The sequence below is a fragment of the Larimichthys crocea genome, chromosome XVI (genome assembly GCF_000972845.2).
Source record: "Larimichthys crocea isolate SSNF chromosome XVI, L_crocea_2.0, whole genome shotgun sequence".
Classification (NCBI taxonomy): domain Eukaryota; kingdom Metazoa; phylum Chordata; class Actinopteri; family Sciaenidae; genus Larimichthys; species Larimichthys crocea.
This window is the reverse complement of record NC_040026.1, coordinates 15,914,810-15,929,298: the sequence shown is the minus strand read 5'-3', so window position 1 is coordinate 15,929,298 and position 14,489 is coordinate 15,914,810. Positions and strand designations below refer to the sequence as shown.

The window sequence follows — 14,489 nt, the reverse complement described above, 5'->3', positions numbered from 1 at the left end:
GGTGCAGGAAACTCTTAAAGACACACTTTGCCTCTGTATATTTGTCTGTGCTCGGAGGACCAGAGGAGGGAGGTCTACTTACATGTCAGAGTATCTCTTATTATTCACTGCTGTTTACATAGCATGACAGCTTAAACTTCACTTATCTGCAGGCGCAACAGCCAGATTAGAGGTTGTGTTGGAGACTGGGATCCAGTGGAAGTGAGTCGATAAGCTCAAACAAGCCTGATTCATATTACCACAAAGAATCATGAAAAATGAATCACCGGATATCCAATTTTTGTGTTGTTATGTAGACGATGAAGGAGGAAATCAAGATGTCAGTGGACAAAGAGAGTAAACATATCCACACTCTCTAGATGCATCACAAACACAAGACAATATGAGGCACAGAGTAGGTTATGTAACGCTGACTGACAAACAAGAGAACACAATGTAAACATTATTATCCTCTGATTCATTGTGCAGGTGTGTAAAGCAATACACGCACCTTGACTGCAGTGTTGCTCCATCCATATACAGACACACACATGGAATTTTCCTATAGACTCTGTCATCTGTGACAGTAGTAAAACAAAAAACAACAAAAAAAACATTTTACCACAAGTGGAATGTGCACGGCATAAACAATAATCTGCTGCTTTCACAACCACAGAGCCAGAGAAACAAGACAAAGCAAAGCAGCTCAGTACTTTTGCTACATTCAAGGTGTGGAGGAATATAAAACATGAGCAACAAAATGTGAGACGACCGGAAAACTGTGCGATGAAGACACTTGGGAGACCTTGAGAATAGAACGGCACAGTCTGTCCACAGAGTCCTTGCTCGACGCTGCCCTGGAGTACTCTCGACCTACTCTCACTGATTTCAGCCGATGAAAACATCACAGGAACAAGCTCGTCCACCAAGCATTATCAAGCCGTTTCCCCTCCAGCACCACTTACACATGCAAAACGAAGCAAAAAAAAAAATCCTGAGGAATAGAGTAAACAGCTAAAGACTTCAGACTGTAAGCACAATCTCAGTACTGCCTGCAGACTTGGGCATTTTCCCGTTATGGCTTTTTCTACACAAATGGCTGATGAGCTGATAGTAAAAGCCGATACTAGCTGAAGGGCTGTAAACACGTTCTCTTCTGAGAAACCATGCTGCTCATCCTCGCTGCTGTGACCTTTTTGGCATTTGCATGAAAGAGGAAGTGAATTTTGGTCCAAGTCCACAAAAAAACAAAAAAAACACAGGAAGTACTGCTGGGCAAGAGCGTGATAGAGAAAGGAAGAACAAAGGATGTGTTAGCACTGTGTCAGCTGAGGAAAAATGTTTTTTTCCACCAAGGCCACTCATAATAATTAAAGTTCAACATGAGGCCAACAGCAAGGGCGGTACATGCATGAGTGTCAGGACGGCTGGTGACAGATAGCTGCTGATGATACTGACACTGCTTCTTCCAGTATCAAGGTTATGGTCTATTGAGGGAAACTGGGATTATTATATTTACATATATTCAGCAAAAAGTACCCTCATTATTTGTATTTATTTAATTTCTTAGGAGATTTCCGTCCTTTTTTTGATGTGATGATACCCGTGGTTACCGTGGCGACAACAGTCACTCTCTGAGCAGCTACTTTTTGTAACAGAAGAGCAGCTGGTGTGTTTGTTTACAGTGCAACCAAACAAACTCGCACTGCTGTAATGAATCAGTCGGATAAAAATGTCTGCAACAGCGTACTGATTTCCTGCTGCATGCGGCGAGAGTAGTTTCACACGGCATTATAGTTAAGTTGTTTATCGATGTGTCGATGAGCTAAGAGATGTTGTCATCGCTGAAGCGGATGCTTCACGTTCTATTTTCTGACGGACTGAAAAAAAATATTTGAATGTCCATTTTGTAGGTGCATTTTTTTAACAAACGTTCATGGCCATAATTTATAATGATGAAAACAATCATGATAATGGCAATATTCCGACTTGTTGATTTAATCACGTCATCACAGCAGCAGCAAACATGGCTGAACACGAAAATAACAACTACATGGAGGAGTGCTATAAATGATTGAGCTTTATTTTAATCCTATCAAAATAAATGCTTATAATGAGTAATGAAAATGAAAATTATGACCCTTAACTATGGAGTATCTGTTTAAATAAATGAAATCAATTGGAAACGGCATAATGTGTTGGAGTAAATGAAACGAGAACTAAACCGAGCTACTGATGCGTGAAATTAATCCTCACAATAGCTTGGGAATACAAGAGAAACATCTGGAAATAGGATTGCTTACTACAAATCCCACTGATAACAGAGCGAGCAGGAGCCCTATGACCTGTGAAATATGTCGCTTCCTCCTTCAGTGTCCCCAGGGGCCGCAGCCCGATCTCCTCATGTAAATCACAACCATGTAGCACAAGCAAGAAAGAGAAGATCAGTATTAAATGTGGCCCGGTGTGGATTCATTCGTCATATTACCCAGGGAGAAGTCATCCATCACATTCCCCCAGATCACACACACTGTTGACCAAAGATCAGGATCTAATCTCCAGGAAGTCAGGCAGCGGACCCCCCTCAGGAGACCAGAAGACCTGACCGTGACCCAACTGAGGAGCCACCGGGTCAAATTATCAACACAGCTTTTGGACACTTTCATTGCTGCGGAGGGTGGCAAGAAACGTGGCCTCTGCCCTGGATTCATAACCGATGCTCATCTGGGATCTCATGCAGAGTCTCAGTTCAGCACTTTCCTCTGTCTTATCTTTTATTCATTATTTTAATTTCACTGGCAGCCTCCCACAACCAGCTTCTGAGGTGGATAAGTGCTTATGATGGTGTAATTTAAAAAGAAGTGTAGAAAAACAATGTGTGCCATTTAAATTATTGATTGCAGTAATGGATATGTTGTGAAGAACATGGGCTGCTCTCGTCTCTACACGTATCGCATACAATGAGGCGGTAAATTGAGACTGAGAACGATCATGCAGCGATAAGAGGAAAAGGTCACGTGTCTTATCTTGGATGGGAGGCCTACTTCACATCAAATTATGAATAAACAATTGTTTTTTTGAAGCGCTGCATCTTCAACACAATAAACAATCAGGGATGTCTTGTGTGAATGAAAAGGAGCTTCAAGTTTGAGGGGCATATGCAAAACAGTGCTGTGTTCGCACAGCAGCTTCCAATGAATAATTTATCAGGATGAACTTAGATGTGATGTGTCTCTAACTTATTATCTAACTTCAGAAAATTTATACCCCGATGAATTCAAATAATTCTGGAGACATCCTTGTGTGTATTTCCATATTGTACCTGCTACTTTTGACAATTTATATATAAGATCTTTATAACTGTGATCTTCCAGTCACTTTAATGCAGTTTCTCCATTTTATCTTTGGTCTAGCTTTCTGCATCAGTGGCCAGATGTTTTTCGCCTCTTGATGTTGATCATATCCTTTTTGTTTGTGAAATATGTATCTGTCCTGCTGCCAGTTTTTGAGGTGAGGAGATGGAGTTAAAGCATCCTGACTGACAGCGGAAACTTACTGCAAGTTGTGTGTGTTTCTGTGTGTGCAATATGAACTAGGAGTTGTGAAATATCACTTTGATTCATGGCCGCTCAGTTCTGCGTAGGAGGACTAGATGTTTTTGGGATTTGTGAAATACGTGCCAATCGGTTTCTCATCCTCTTAAGGTCCAGCTCTTGTGCTTTTAAATCGCCAATAATGTGGGTGGCAACTGCAGCCTGTAACATTTATATCAAGCACCATTAGCAACACAGCATCAGAACTGTCTTCCTAGAAGGTGGAAAAACAACAAGGCCTCCCACTGACAGTCCAAGTAAAAGTGAAAGTGTCAATCTTTGGATTGAAAAAAAATGGGAGAAACGCAAGCATACTGGAAACAATAGAGAATCTGCAGATGCTAGAATGTGGCCCCTTTACCTAAAATGACCTCCTCCTTCAGACGACCACCTTTTTCGTTTGTTCAGCACATTGCCGACGCCTGCTCCTGCTCACCTCCTCGCTCTCTTTATGAGAGCTGACAGGCAGGCTCTCTACATGTGGACCAAAGTTCAATCTACTGTTAATCTTATTTTTTCACAAGAAGCAGACAGACCTGGGGCAAAAGCAGTTGGTAATTAATCCAATGGGAATGTTTACTGTTTCCATTGGAATGCTTTTGAGCCCACACTGCAGCATAAATGGCTCCGATTAAAATCGGCTCACAGGAAATTTAGGGAAAAACCCTCAGAGTCATATTAAAAAAAGAAGAAGAAAAATGTTATGGTTAAGACTTTAAAGTCTATATTTATATTTAAAGCAATATTGGTCTTGTAGGGTATTTTTCCATCCACATGTTGTTGCCCATTGACACCATTGACATTTGTAGGACACATCTGTAAACACTTCCGTGCTCTAGAATCATGCTGCATTTCAACTTGGTAAACCACTGCTAAAATGTGCCCTCACTGCACATCTGTGCAACATAGGCTCTCAATGTTTACTAAAATACATAGTGTACTTCTATCGTGAGAGCCAATAAAGTTGAGAATTCAAGACATAAATCTAAGTGCGCGTCAACAAAATGGACAAATGAAGGGGCTTGTGATCACTTTAAACAAAGCTGTCTATTTGTGACCCATCGTTGCTGGTTGCAACTACTTTCTCCAGAGAACTATTCTTCCTTCTCAGTTTCCTTTATTTTTGTAAAAATTGATTCGATTTTTACGTAGTCTCTGTAGCTAATTTCCCTGTTCATGACAACTATACTGTTTTTTTTGTACCAAGCTGTTTATTTCTGCTGTGAAGTGAACATTTTAACATGGGGACTTATGGAGATTGACTTGTTTTGTAGCCAGCCTCAAGTGGCCGTTTGCAGAACTGCAGAATTTGGCAATTTTACTTGAAGGTTGCCGCTTGGTCCTGAACCCCAGATCGGGAACTACTACTATTACTCTTAAAGAGTAAGAAACAACTTCTTAGTTTAGCAGAACTGGTTCTTAACTTAGAGGCCATTAATTCTTCTAATTGGTTTTGAAAAGGTTTTGCAACACGTGGAATATGTAATCAATCAAATGAAGTGAAAGGCATCAAAAGTGGAGCTAGGAGGTTTTTTTCACATGACAGCACTGACATTATTCAAAATAGTGACTTATTATTCAGGGGCTCCAGCTTGGGGAATTCGATTTAAATTAAATCATAAATCATTAAATCATAACGTAATTGCTTTAAATCTATCACACTTAAGCTTGATTAGCCAACGCTTTACAGCTTGTTAGCCATCCTCAGTGTGATTATATAAAATTCCTGAATCACCACTACGCAATACTTTGGGGTTAACGCTATGCTTGTGGGTTGAATTTGTAATGTGCAGAGGTCTTTGATTTATCACTACAGCATGAAAGGGACACTTGGGATGTTTAGTGCTGCTTGTAATTCATTGTTCTCAGAAGTCACATATATTTGAAAACCTCCAGCAGTTGCCCAGCAGACCAAAGATGATGATAATGATGATGATGATTATGATGGTACCCTGGACTCATATCAGTTGTATTCATGTATAAGTCACTCGGGAATGGACGACCAAGTAGGGAAACTAAGAAGAGCTCATTTGTTAAATCAAATGATGCTTGAGAGAAACTTTCTTTCCAATTGAGCTGTTCCTTGCAACCTCCATCAAATAAGCTAGTTTACTCATTAGTCTATGACTAAAGCTGGAGGAAAACTTGAGTATCTCCCAAATTCCAAACCACCATCTTTGTCAAATCCTGCGGTTGTGAGGTTTCCAAGAGTAATTCGACACAATCAGAGAAATTCATCTCCTCGCTGCGGATACAACTTGATTGCTGTTAACGCCCAGCAAGGCACCATCTCCACTCGGTGAACTGAAAACTGTTATTAAAGGCCGAGGCTTTCCATCTGTGACTGTGCGATGATGAGGAGAAGCACCGCGGGCTGTAATGTTTTCCGAGCAGCCGCCTTTTACCTCCCCTGCTTTCTTAAGGTTCTCCTGGAGATGTATAGTAATCCGGCGCTGTAGCGTTTCACACCTAGTTAACGGTTTCATCTCTAACTGTGCTCAGCCTCCTGCCAGATAGGGATATGTGCACGGATTGAGTGTTAGCCTATGACTGCCAAGAAAACGAACGTGTGAATTAACAAAACGTAGGCTATTACCGAGTCGACTACGCCACTCGGGAGCAGGCCTGATGCAAACAGTTTTAGGGAGGCTACTCAGAGGCATCCCAGCGGATCCATAATATTAACTTGGCCTGTGGATTTTCAACTTATAAGATGCCGTGCTTCCTCTTCTCCCCTGCTACATTATGCATGTGACTGCACAATAATGAAGGCTTGGACACATTCTTCAGGCTTAACAGATAGACAGGCAGGTTAATTCTCCAAATGAAGGGTGAGCATAAAGAGGTCTCCTTTTTATTATGGAGGATTAATTGCATGGTATCTTAATTTTTAAGGGTTGCCAGTATGTCCCACCCCTCTCACAGAAGGATCACTTGCACTGTAATTTGAGAGTGAGGTTTAGCATAAATCTAAATAATGCATCTGTTCTGTTCAATGTCCTCTGGAAGTAGATTGTAGCAAAAAAAAAAGAAAGAAAGAAAACAGTTCGTAATCACAACTCTCCCTGCTTGCTCACGTCCTGATAAACCAAGGGAGGGGGAGAGATGTTCTAACTACAACGGCACATCCATCTTGCAAAGTGTAAAAAAAATAAATAAATAAATAAAAAAAATTCTCCTCGGCTGGCTAAAAGGTTCATACTGGCAGTGGCTGCTTGCACAGATATGAAACTCAAGCTCCAAATTAACTTGGCAGGGATAATCCCACAAAATGATAGCTGCAGCGATGAAAATTACATTTGTACAAATTCTTTGTGACCCGGGCCAGGTTGGAGTGGATTTCTTTACTGCCAAAAAGTCTGAAAAATGCAAACAGCCCTGCAGGTGCGTCTGACGCTTCTGCTGGACATTTCGAGGCCGTCTGGTAAATGGAACTCAATGTTGACCTTTGAACTCAAACAGACGTGCAGCGAGGTGGCAAGTGCATGCAAGTTTTTTGTTTACCGGCCTGAGCTAGTAAAGATGCCGCCTCATGCTTTGATTAAATGAGCCTCCAGGGCTGCTGCCCCTGCTGCTGCTTGCACTCACAAACACCACCTAAACCATACATGGAGCTACTCTACTTGGAAGCAAAAAAGAAAAAAACCTCAGTGTAGTGAGAAATGTCTGTGGTATTGAGAGGTTTCACAGTCGCTCATTTAAAAAGAGTAGCCGAAGGTAATTGGAAAATGAACACACACCTCTCCCCGGTGCTCTACATTGTTGAGGTCCCTGCAGGTCTGTGCTGAAGCCCATTAGAGTGACATCTGGAAGACACATACTGTCTACACACACACATGCGCACAGCCACTAATACTGGGTCTTTCTGCTAACCTAAGGGATTCCATGGCAATACATGAAAGCATCCATGACCCAGTGGTTGCCTAAATATAGATTTTAAAAGTCATGTGTATAAAAACAGAATATTTATTTTTTTCTGTGTCCCTCTGGAAATGCATCAGTGTTTAATTAAAATGTGAAAGTGTGAAAATTGGATGGGGGGAAAATAAAAAATCCATAACACAGAAATCTGGATGCACAACCTCTCTGTAATTTAATTACTTCTTTTGTTTTAAAATGAACTTAGGAGGACTCCAGTGCATAATCAACAGCTAATTTGCTTTTTCTCCACATCTTTCCTTCTTGCTTACCCTCATTTACCAACATGTTTTCTGAATTATTGAGTATGAGCGTTTCTGACCTGCCACCAACTAAACTATTTGGTTATGATTAGGGAAAATCAAGGTCGAAAGAAATGTTGACTGTAGCTTGTAGAGACTGGATACGAGCTACACTTTTTCTGCCAATCTCGTTCGACTGTGGCTTTTCTTTCTTTTTGCAACAGAAAGCACCTTTCAGGCATGTGGGGACATCCAAGTAAGTTTTAATTAGTTTTCAAAGTCTGACACTGTGGGTCCAGTCTCGTCCAGCACCCACCTACTCCTACTCTTATGTCAACCAAATGGGATAGATTATGGATTTTCACCCCCCTGTTATTACTCTTTGTCTTACTTCAGGGGACAGTAATGTTTTGAAATGTAAATGTAGATGTAAACAGAAAATGTAATTAGTTAGCCGTGGGCTTTGCCTATATTTGTTCACATTTTGACAAATAGATGTCATTACAAATAAATTAACTACTAGCAGTTCCTGTTTACAAAATTCCAATGGATTTATAAACAACTGTCACTAGATTACTTTGATTATGAAGAAAACTAAAAAAATACGTGATGATTCTCGGGCAAGTGATGTGCTGAACCAGTGATGTATTTAGTAAACAGAGATATTTACATAATTGTAAACACACAGTTTTCTCTGCATAAGTAATATTATCCCCACACCACACAGCGCCATAAATCAAATTAGCTGCACAAGGACTCCGTTCTCATTCACCTGACTCCATCTACACAGCACAACTGGGTACAGATGGCGAGGGAAATGAGAGCCAGTTTAGTTTCCCATGCGTCATTAATACAAGCAATGACCCCCCAACTTGGCAGTGGCAGATAGCAACTCTGGGGTTGCCAGATTTCCCCTCTTACTCAGCACCTCAAAGTCCCAGCATGATGTCCACATCAGACACAGTGGCTGACGTTATTGCAGAAAAGCGTCCTACAGATGTGTAAATAACGTGTCAGACTCGTGAAAAGTCACACGCTTCCTGAACATGTGTGAGCTCCTGTCTTCACGGCATATGTCGTCATTATTGCTTTGCACTGTATGAAAAAGAGATTTATTTTTTCCTGTGACTTGTTTTAACCTTTTTTAATTGTAACTTCAAATTGAGACAAATCACATGAAAATGTCACTATGAGGAGTTGGAAATTTAACGATCCAGAAAGCAGGCAAGATTTTTGTGTGTGACATTTAAAGGGATGCAACTGACTCATGAATGTCCCAACTACTACATTATTGATGGTAATACCAGTAAAAAAAAAAGAAAGAAGAAAAAGAGTTTATACCTTCTAGGCTACAACCAGATTGACCACAACCAGGGAGAGAATGATCTGTGAATGCCGCCACGCTTCCCCTTGTTTACTTGAGCCAGTAACACTGGAGAAAAAAAACTTAAATGCAAGTCATTCAAGAGATAAAGCAGATTAATGTCTGTCAGCATGTTAGCTTAATCACTGGAAGCCCATCAGTCACACTGACAAATAGCTTGGGACCGCTGCTTCAGACAGACAGCATCTTCCAGAGTGGTTGCTCCTCCACAGCCACATAAATCCTGCCCGGTGATCCACTACTCTCATCAGGAATACATAACATAACTTCATTGGAGGATTCATCCATCACCGAGCTCCTGCATGCACCATTATTTTCAAAGTCCTGCACTTGAGCGCAGCTGGAAAACAACCCAGTGCAGATCATTCAGTCTAAAACCGGAGCCTGCTGTCACTTATATGCAAGCTCAAAAAAAACAAAAAAAACATCAGTCTGCCCATGAAATATTTATGCAACAAAGGGTTACAGGCGACAGGCGTGAAGGTAAAGATGGCATCTTTTAAGACCTGACATGTTTTTGATAGACTGCTGAATGGCCTAGGACTTAAACTTTTAAACAGACGCACTAAACAAAACAGCATCTGACAGTTGGTTTGTTTATGTCGATGCAACAACACTATCTGCATACTGATGAGGTCGATCTACTATGACAGTTTCAGGATGGGTTCAGTTTGTTAACCATCAATGCTAAAGCTCCATGCTCCTGTGCACTGTGTTTTTCTGTTAACAGTCTCATCGTAGTTTCCAAATGCACAAGGTGACTTCTTAAAATTGTCTTAAACCCTAAAACGTTCAGTTTACACTGATACATATTAGAGAAATGCAGCAAATCCTCATTTTAGAGAAGCTTGATCCGATAAATGTATAGCATTTTTGGTTGATAAATGACTTTTAATGCTTTAATTAGTTATCAAAAATGGATTATAAAGAAGGACCGTCTGATCCAGTGAAGTACATTTTAAAACACTAACAGTATGGCTGCATTACAGAGTGTTTTAGAACAAAACCGAGGTGTGTAAGAAGAAGAAGAAGAAGAAACCTATTAGGAAAGAAAAATTCTGACCCTGTTATGTGCTCATGTTCCCTGCACACATATGGGCTTAGGGTCCATATGGACAGTCTGTGTGCCCTGTGCCCCAAAGGAGCCTTATCGAGCTCCACACAGCGGCCCCTGATGCACATTTGACACGACACTTCCTGCAGCAGTGACTGAAATAAAAGACCCCTAAAAAGAGAGGTCAAATGCTTCATTTGAGAAACACAGAGTGCTGCTTCAGGCTCTCGTGCTGAAAGAAAAAAAAAAGGAGATGTATCTCAGAGTAGGAGAGAGAGAGAGAGAGAGAGAAAAAAAAAAGGTGTCAGAGTTATCAGAGCGGGGCCAGAATGTGTGAGTCACTGGGAAAACGAAGAAACGCGGGGTATCTAAAGGTCTGGTCAGAGGTATTTGAAATGAGACACTGAAGCGCTGGGACAGTGAGTTGCCCCCGTCTGGTGCAAAATGTCCCAGACAAGCTTGGGTACTCACAAAAGACAAAGTGGAGCAAAAGGAAGTTGGCTGCAAGTCAAACTGAGGAGCACAATTATTATTATTGCCTCGGATTTCTAGTTAATGTTGATGAATCGTAACACAGCCAGCGCTTTGACGAACTTTGAATCCATTCTCAAATGTGCACAATTTCTAAGATACATGGATGGCAATAAAGACGGCATTCTCCTTTTTTTTTTGAAAATTAACAATATGTGAATAAACAAGAGCACGACTGCGTTAATCTGTGTAACATTAAATAAAGGATTGGAGAACAATTCAGATGAAGTCTTCATTTGGGCTGGATTGTCTGGGTTAATGAAAGCTGCTCAGCTGCACACAATTCACTGTGCCTGCTGTACAAATTACACAAAGACAATCCCATAACAACATGGGAACAAATGTTGCTTTGAAGAAAAACTTGTTTCATCTTCTGATGCTAATCCAGTCAGTGGTTCTACTTTCCTCCCGAACACGAGGATATGTTTTATCGCACTCTGCCTCTAATGACCTTAAATCCATGAATCTGAAAAGGGCAGCAGCCTTGCATGCGTTTGCTGCCAAATTCTCCCCAGTTTTAACGATGAAGTGGCCTTAAAAAAGGCCGTTTAAATTGAGTTCCCCAGGATTTCTCACAGCCATTTCAATTGAACCCCCCCCTTCCCATGAGAAATCTTTCACAAAGATTCCAGCAACAAAAGCGTTCCCTCTTTGTCTGTGCTACAATAATTAAGAGTCTACAGCTGGTCTATTACTGGAAGAAGCATTATCACTGGAATCTCTAATGAATATCATTGCCGGGAAAAATTTCTTTTTAAATCCACACTTCCTGCTGTGATCACATTTACATGTAATCAAAGTCTGGTTGAAATAGCCTGACATTTTGCTTTTTCATAATTGATAAATCATGACATGAATATCATTCACTCATACTTCTGTGTCTCTTTGCACAAAGCCCTGTGTGGAGAATCATTGTTTATTTATTTACTTTTTTTAAAAATGAATTCTTCATCAAACCCGCTACAAAGTTTAACGTCCCATCTGAATCAACAGCGATCGCTAAGAAATATTCCAGCTCAACTTATCCCCGGACAGAGCAATTCATCAAAGTGCTTCAGTCAGTCCGCTGAAATCTGCGCTGGGGGTAGAGATGAAATGAGCTCAAACAAAACACAGTGAGCCTGTTAGAGTCCACACACTGAACCCTGCTGTGGCATTTAAATCTTTCTAATCATCCATCCCACTCGCTGTATAATAACACGTTGCAGCCAGAAAGAGATTCCCCACCACATTTACTACACCTACGTCTCCGCCTCCCACACAGAGCCTGTGTCAACTTGTAAGCACAGTGCAGCACGCTCCTGACATGGCACACACTATTCCATATAAACATCATATGAACGCTCATCCTATGAAATACGTGCTTTGATGCAGTCTGCACATAATTGTTGTTTTTGATTCATTATTTGTCTATACTTTTTTTTTTTAAACAGAAATGGTCATCTCAAGTCCTCACAGCCAAAGTTAGAAGTCTGAAAACACATAAATATTCAGTTTACTCTGATGCAAATCAGAAACAAAAAAAGCAGCAAAGAAGCTGGAGAATATTTGGCTTTCTTGCTCGACTAATCAATTAACTTCTCCAGCAACAATTCCCACCACTTCTGCAGTTTCATCTCACTCGCCTCCCATTTTTTCCGATTTAAAAAAAAAGATTTACTTAAACTCTCGTGGCTAATGTGGTGGCAAGCAGCTACTATGTGCGTAATTGAAAGCTCAAGTAGAGTAATGAAAACCCCTTTTTGTGTTACTCTGCACATTAAACTTATTCAACTTGAAAGTAATGAAGGAGAGGAGTGAGGAGGAGGTTAAAGTGATGTGATGCACCCTGAGGGGGTTATGTCTTTAACCATTAACTGAAACTTATCAGCCCTCACATGAATCCATACTGCAAAGGCGTGCTGCACTGTGGATGCTTGTGTGTGTGTATGGAGATGCATTTGGATGCAGAAAAGAGGACAAGAGGAAGCTGATCTGGAAACTGTCAGTTAAGGATGCTGTGGTGTGGCTTAATTAGCGGATACTCCGATGGCTCCTCAGACCTTGAACACATCCATAACACCTAATGATCTGAATACCATAAGGTGTGTGTGTGTGTGTGCAAACAAGCAGACTTTCACCTAAAAGTCTTCATCAAGCAAAGCATGCCAACATTCCCAATCAGTCCTTCATTGCCTTGCAGCAGCAGCCCTGTGGTCTATCTGGTGTCTCAGGTAAAGGACAAAGAGAAGAGAGAGGGACCACTCCGTCCCTCCTGAGGCTTCCCCTGCTCTCATTGGTCAGCTGAAGATCCTTTTGTTTTGACTCTCACGGCTGAACAAGCGTAACAAGCATCTCATGAATGAGAGGCAGACATTCCCAAACCCAATCCTCAAAGAGAAATGTGAGCAAATGTTTTGATTCTGGCTGCAATGATAATAATTAAAAAAAGAAGCTTATAGATCTGTTGACGACGTGATTAGATATTTCCGATGGCAGCCGATGATTGATTATAACCTCCCGATATTCATCTGCGACCACACTGTGAACTCTAAAGCGCAGCAGCTCTTTAAAAACCGAAGAAAACTGAATGAACTCTTGAGTTAGATTAGAATACATAGTGACCCATTCATTCTCTACCGGGCAGCGGGCGCCTTCTCCGCTGAAAGGAGCCCGTTATATTGGCGATGTCTCCGGTTTTTATACAGGGCGCACACACACACACACACACACACACACATGCACACACACAAATCACCCCCAAAACTTTTCCATTTCTGCAGCCACAGTCTGAAAACAGAGGGCATGAACTCGTACTCGAGACGCGATAACAGATCTCGCAGTAAATAAAGAAATCTGTAAAAAGAGGAAATGGTCTGAAATCAAATTTCTTTAAAAAGAACCTACCATGAGTTTTTTCTTTTTTCTCTTTCTTGGACCCTCACACGACCACCAGGATCAAACAACTTGTGCCCGGCTCGTGTATTTCCATTCCGGTCACGGGATTAATGGCATTTGTAAGTCCGCTTAATATAAAGATTTGTCGCTCCGCTGCCGATTACATGTGAACAAGTTGTAGACTCTCTGCGCTGTGACAGCCTCTCTCTTTCTCTTCTGCCTCTCTCTCTCTCTCTCTCTCTCTCTCTCTCTCTCTCTCTCCTCTCTCTCTCTCTCTCTCTCTCTCTCTCTCTCTCTCTCTCTCTCTCTCTCTCTCAAATGAATGGTGGGGTGCTAAAGGGTGAGGGGTGTGAAAAAAAGGGAGGAGGGGAGAGCAAGGGTGGGGGGTCTCTTGTAATCTGCAAACAAGAAAAATCTGCGTCTACTAGAATTTAATGGGAATAAACAAAAAGAAAAAAAATGCAGATTTTAAAGGATCAGTCCGCACAAAAACACTCAAACACATGAGCATGCTCTGTTCTCAGTTTCAGATTTGACTCCACCCTAAATACATTGGAGGTAAATGGAATTTAATTTGCGACTCTAGCTGGAGGCCTACTAAAAGATTACATTAAAAAAAAAAAAGAAGAAGAAAAATCAGGGCATTGGCCTAGTGGTTCATGCGCATGCCACAGTGCTGTCAGCATTCCCGGTTGGATTCATGCCCGAGACCTTTGTTGCATGTCATATCCATCTTCCCTCTAATTAAAAACTATTGCTGCTGGACTATTCAATTAGCAGAAATTGCTTGATCATTTCCCACCCTCTCTTTTTACTACATCCTTTAAAACATATACACTTTATAGGTGCAGCAAGACGAGATGATAGAGTATTGCCACTCACCAGCCTACACATAAGAAGATGACAGAGGA

At 41.2% G+C, this 14,489-nt stretch overlaps 1 protein-coding gene across 3 annotated transcripts in view; it reads right to left on the bottom strand.

Annotated features, from left to right (window-relative positions):
* Nucleotides 1–13,813, bottom strand: part of chst15 (carbohydrate sulfotransferase 15) — a 32,164-nt gene extending 18,351 nt beyond the window's left edge. The window contains exons 1-2 of one of the 3 annotated variants that reach the window (XM_019278768.2): nucleotides 13,588–13,813; nucleotides 491–557 (exon numbers count right to left, since the gene is read on the bottom strand). The gene's annotated coding sequence lies outside the window, so the exon portion shown is untranslated. Of the gene's footprint in view, nucleotides 1–490; nucleotides 558–784; nucleotides 1,147–13,587 lie in introns of those variants that run through there. The other 2 variants (XM_019278769.2, XM_010739708.3) reach the window with 2 other exon arrangements.
* Between the last annotated feature and the right edge of the window lie 676 nt (nucleotides 13,814–14,489).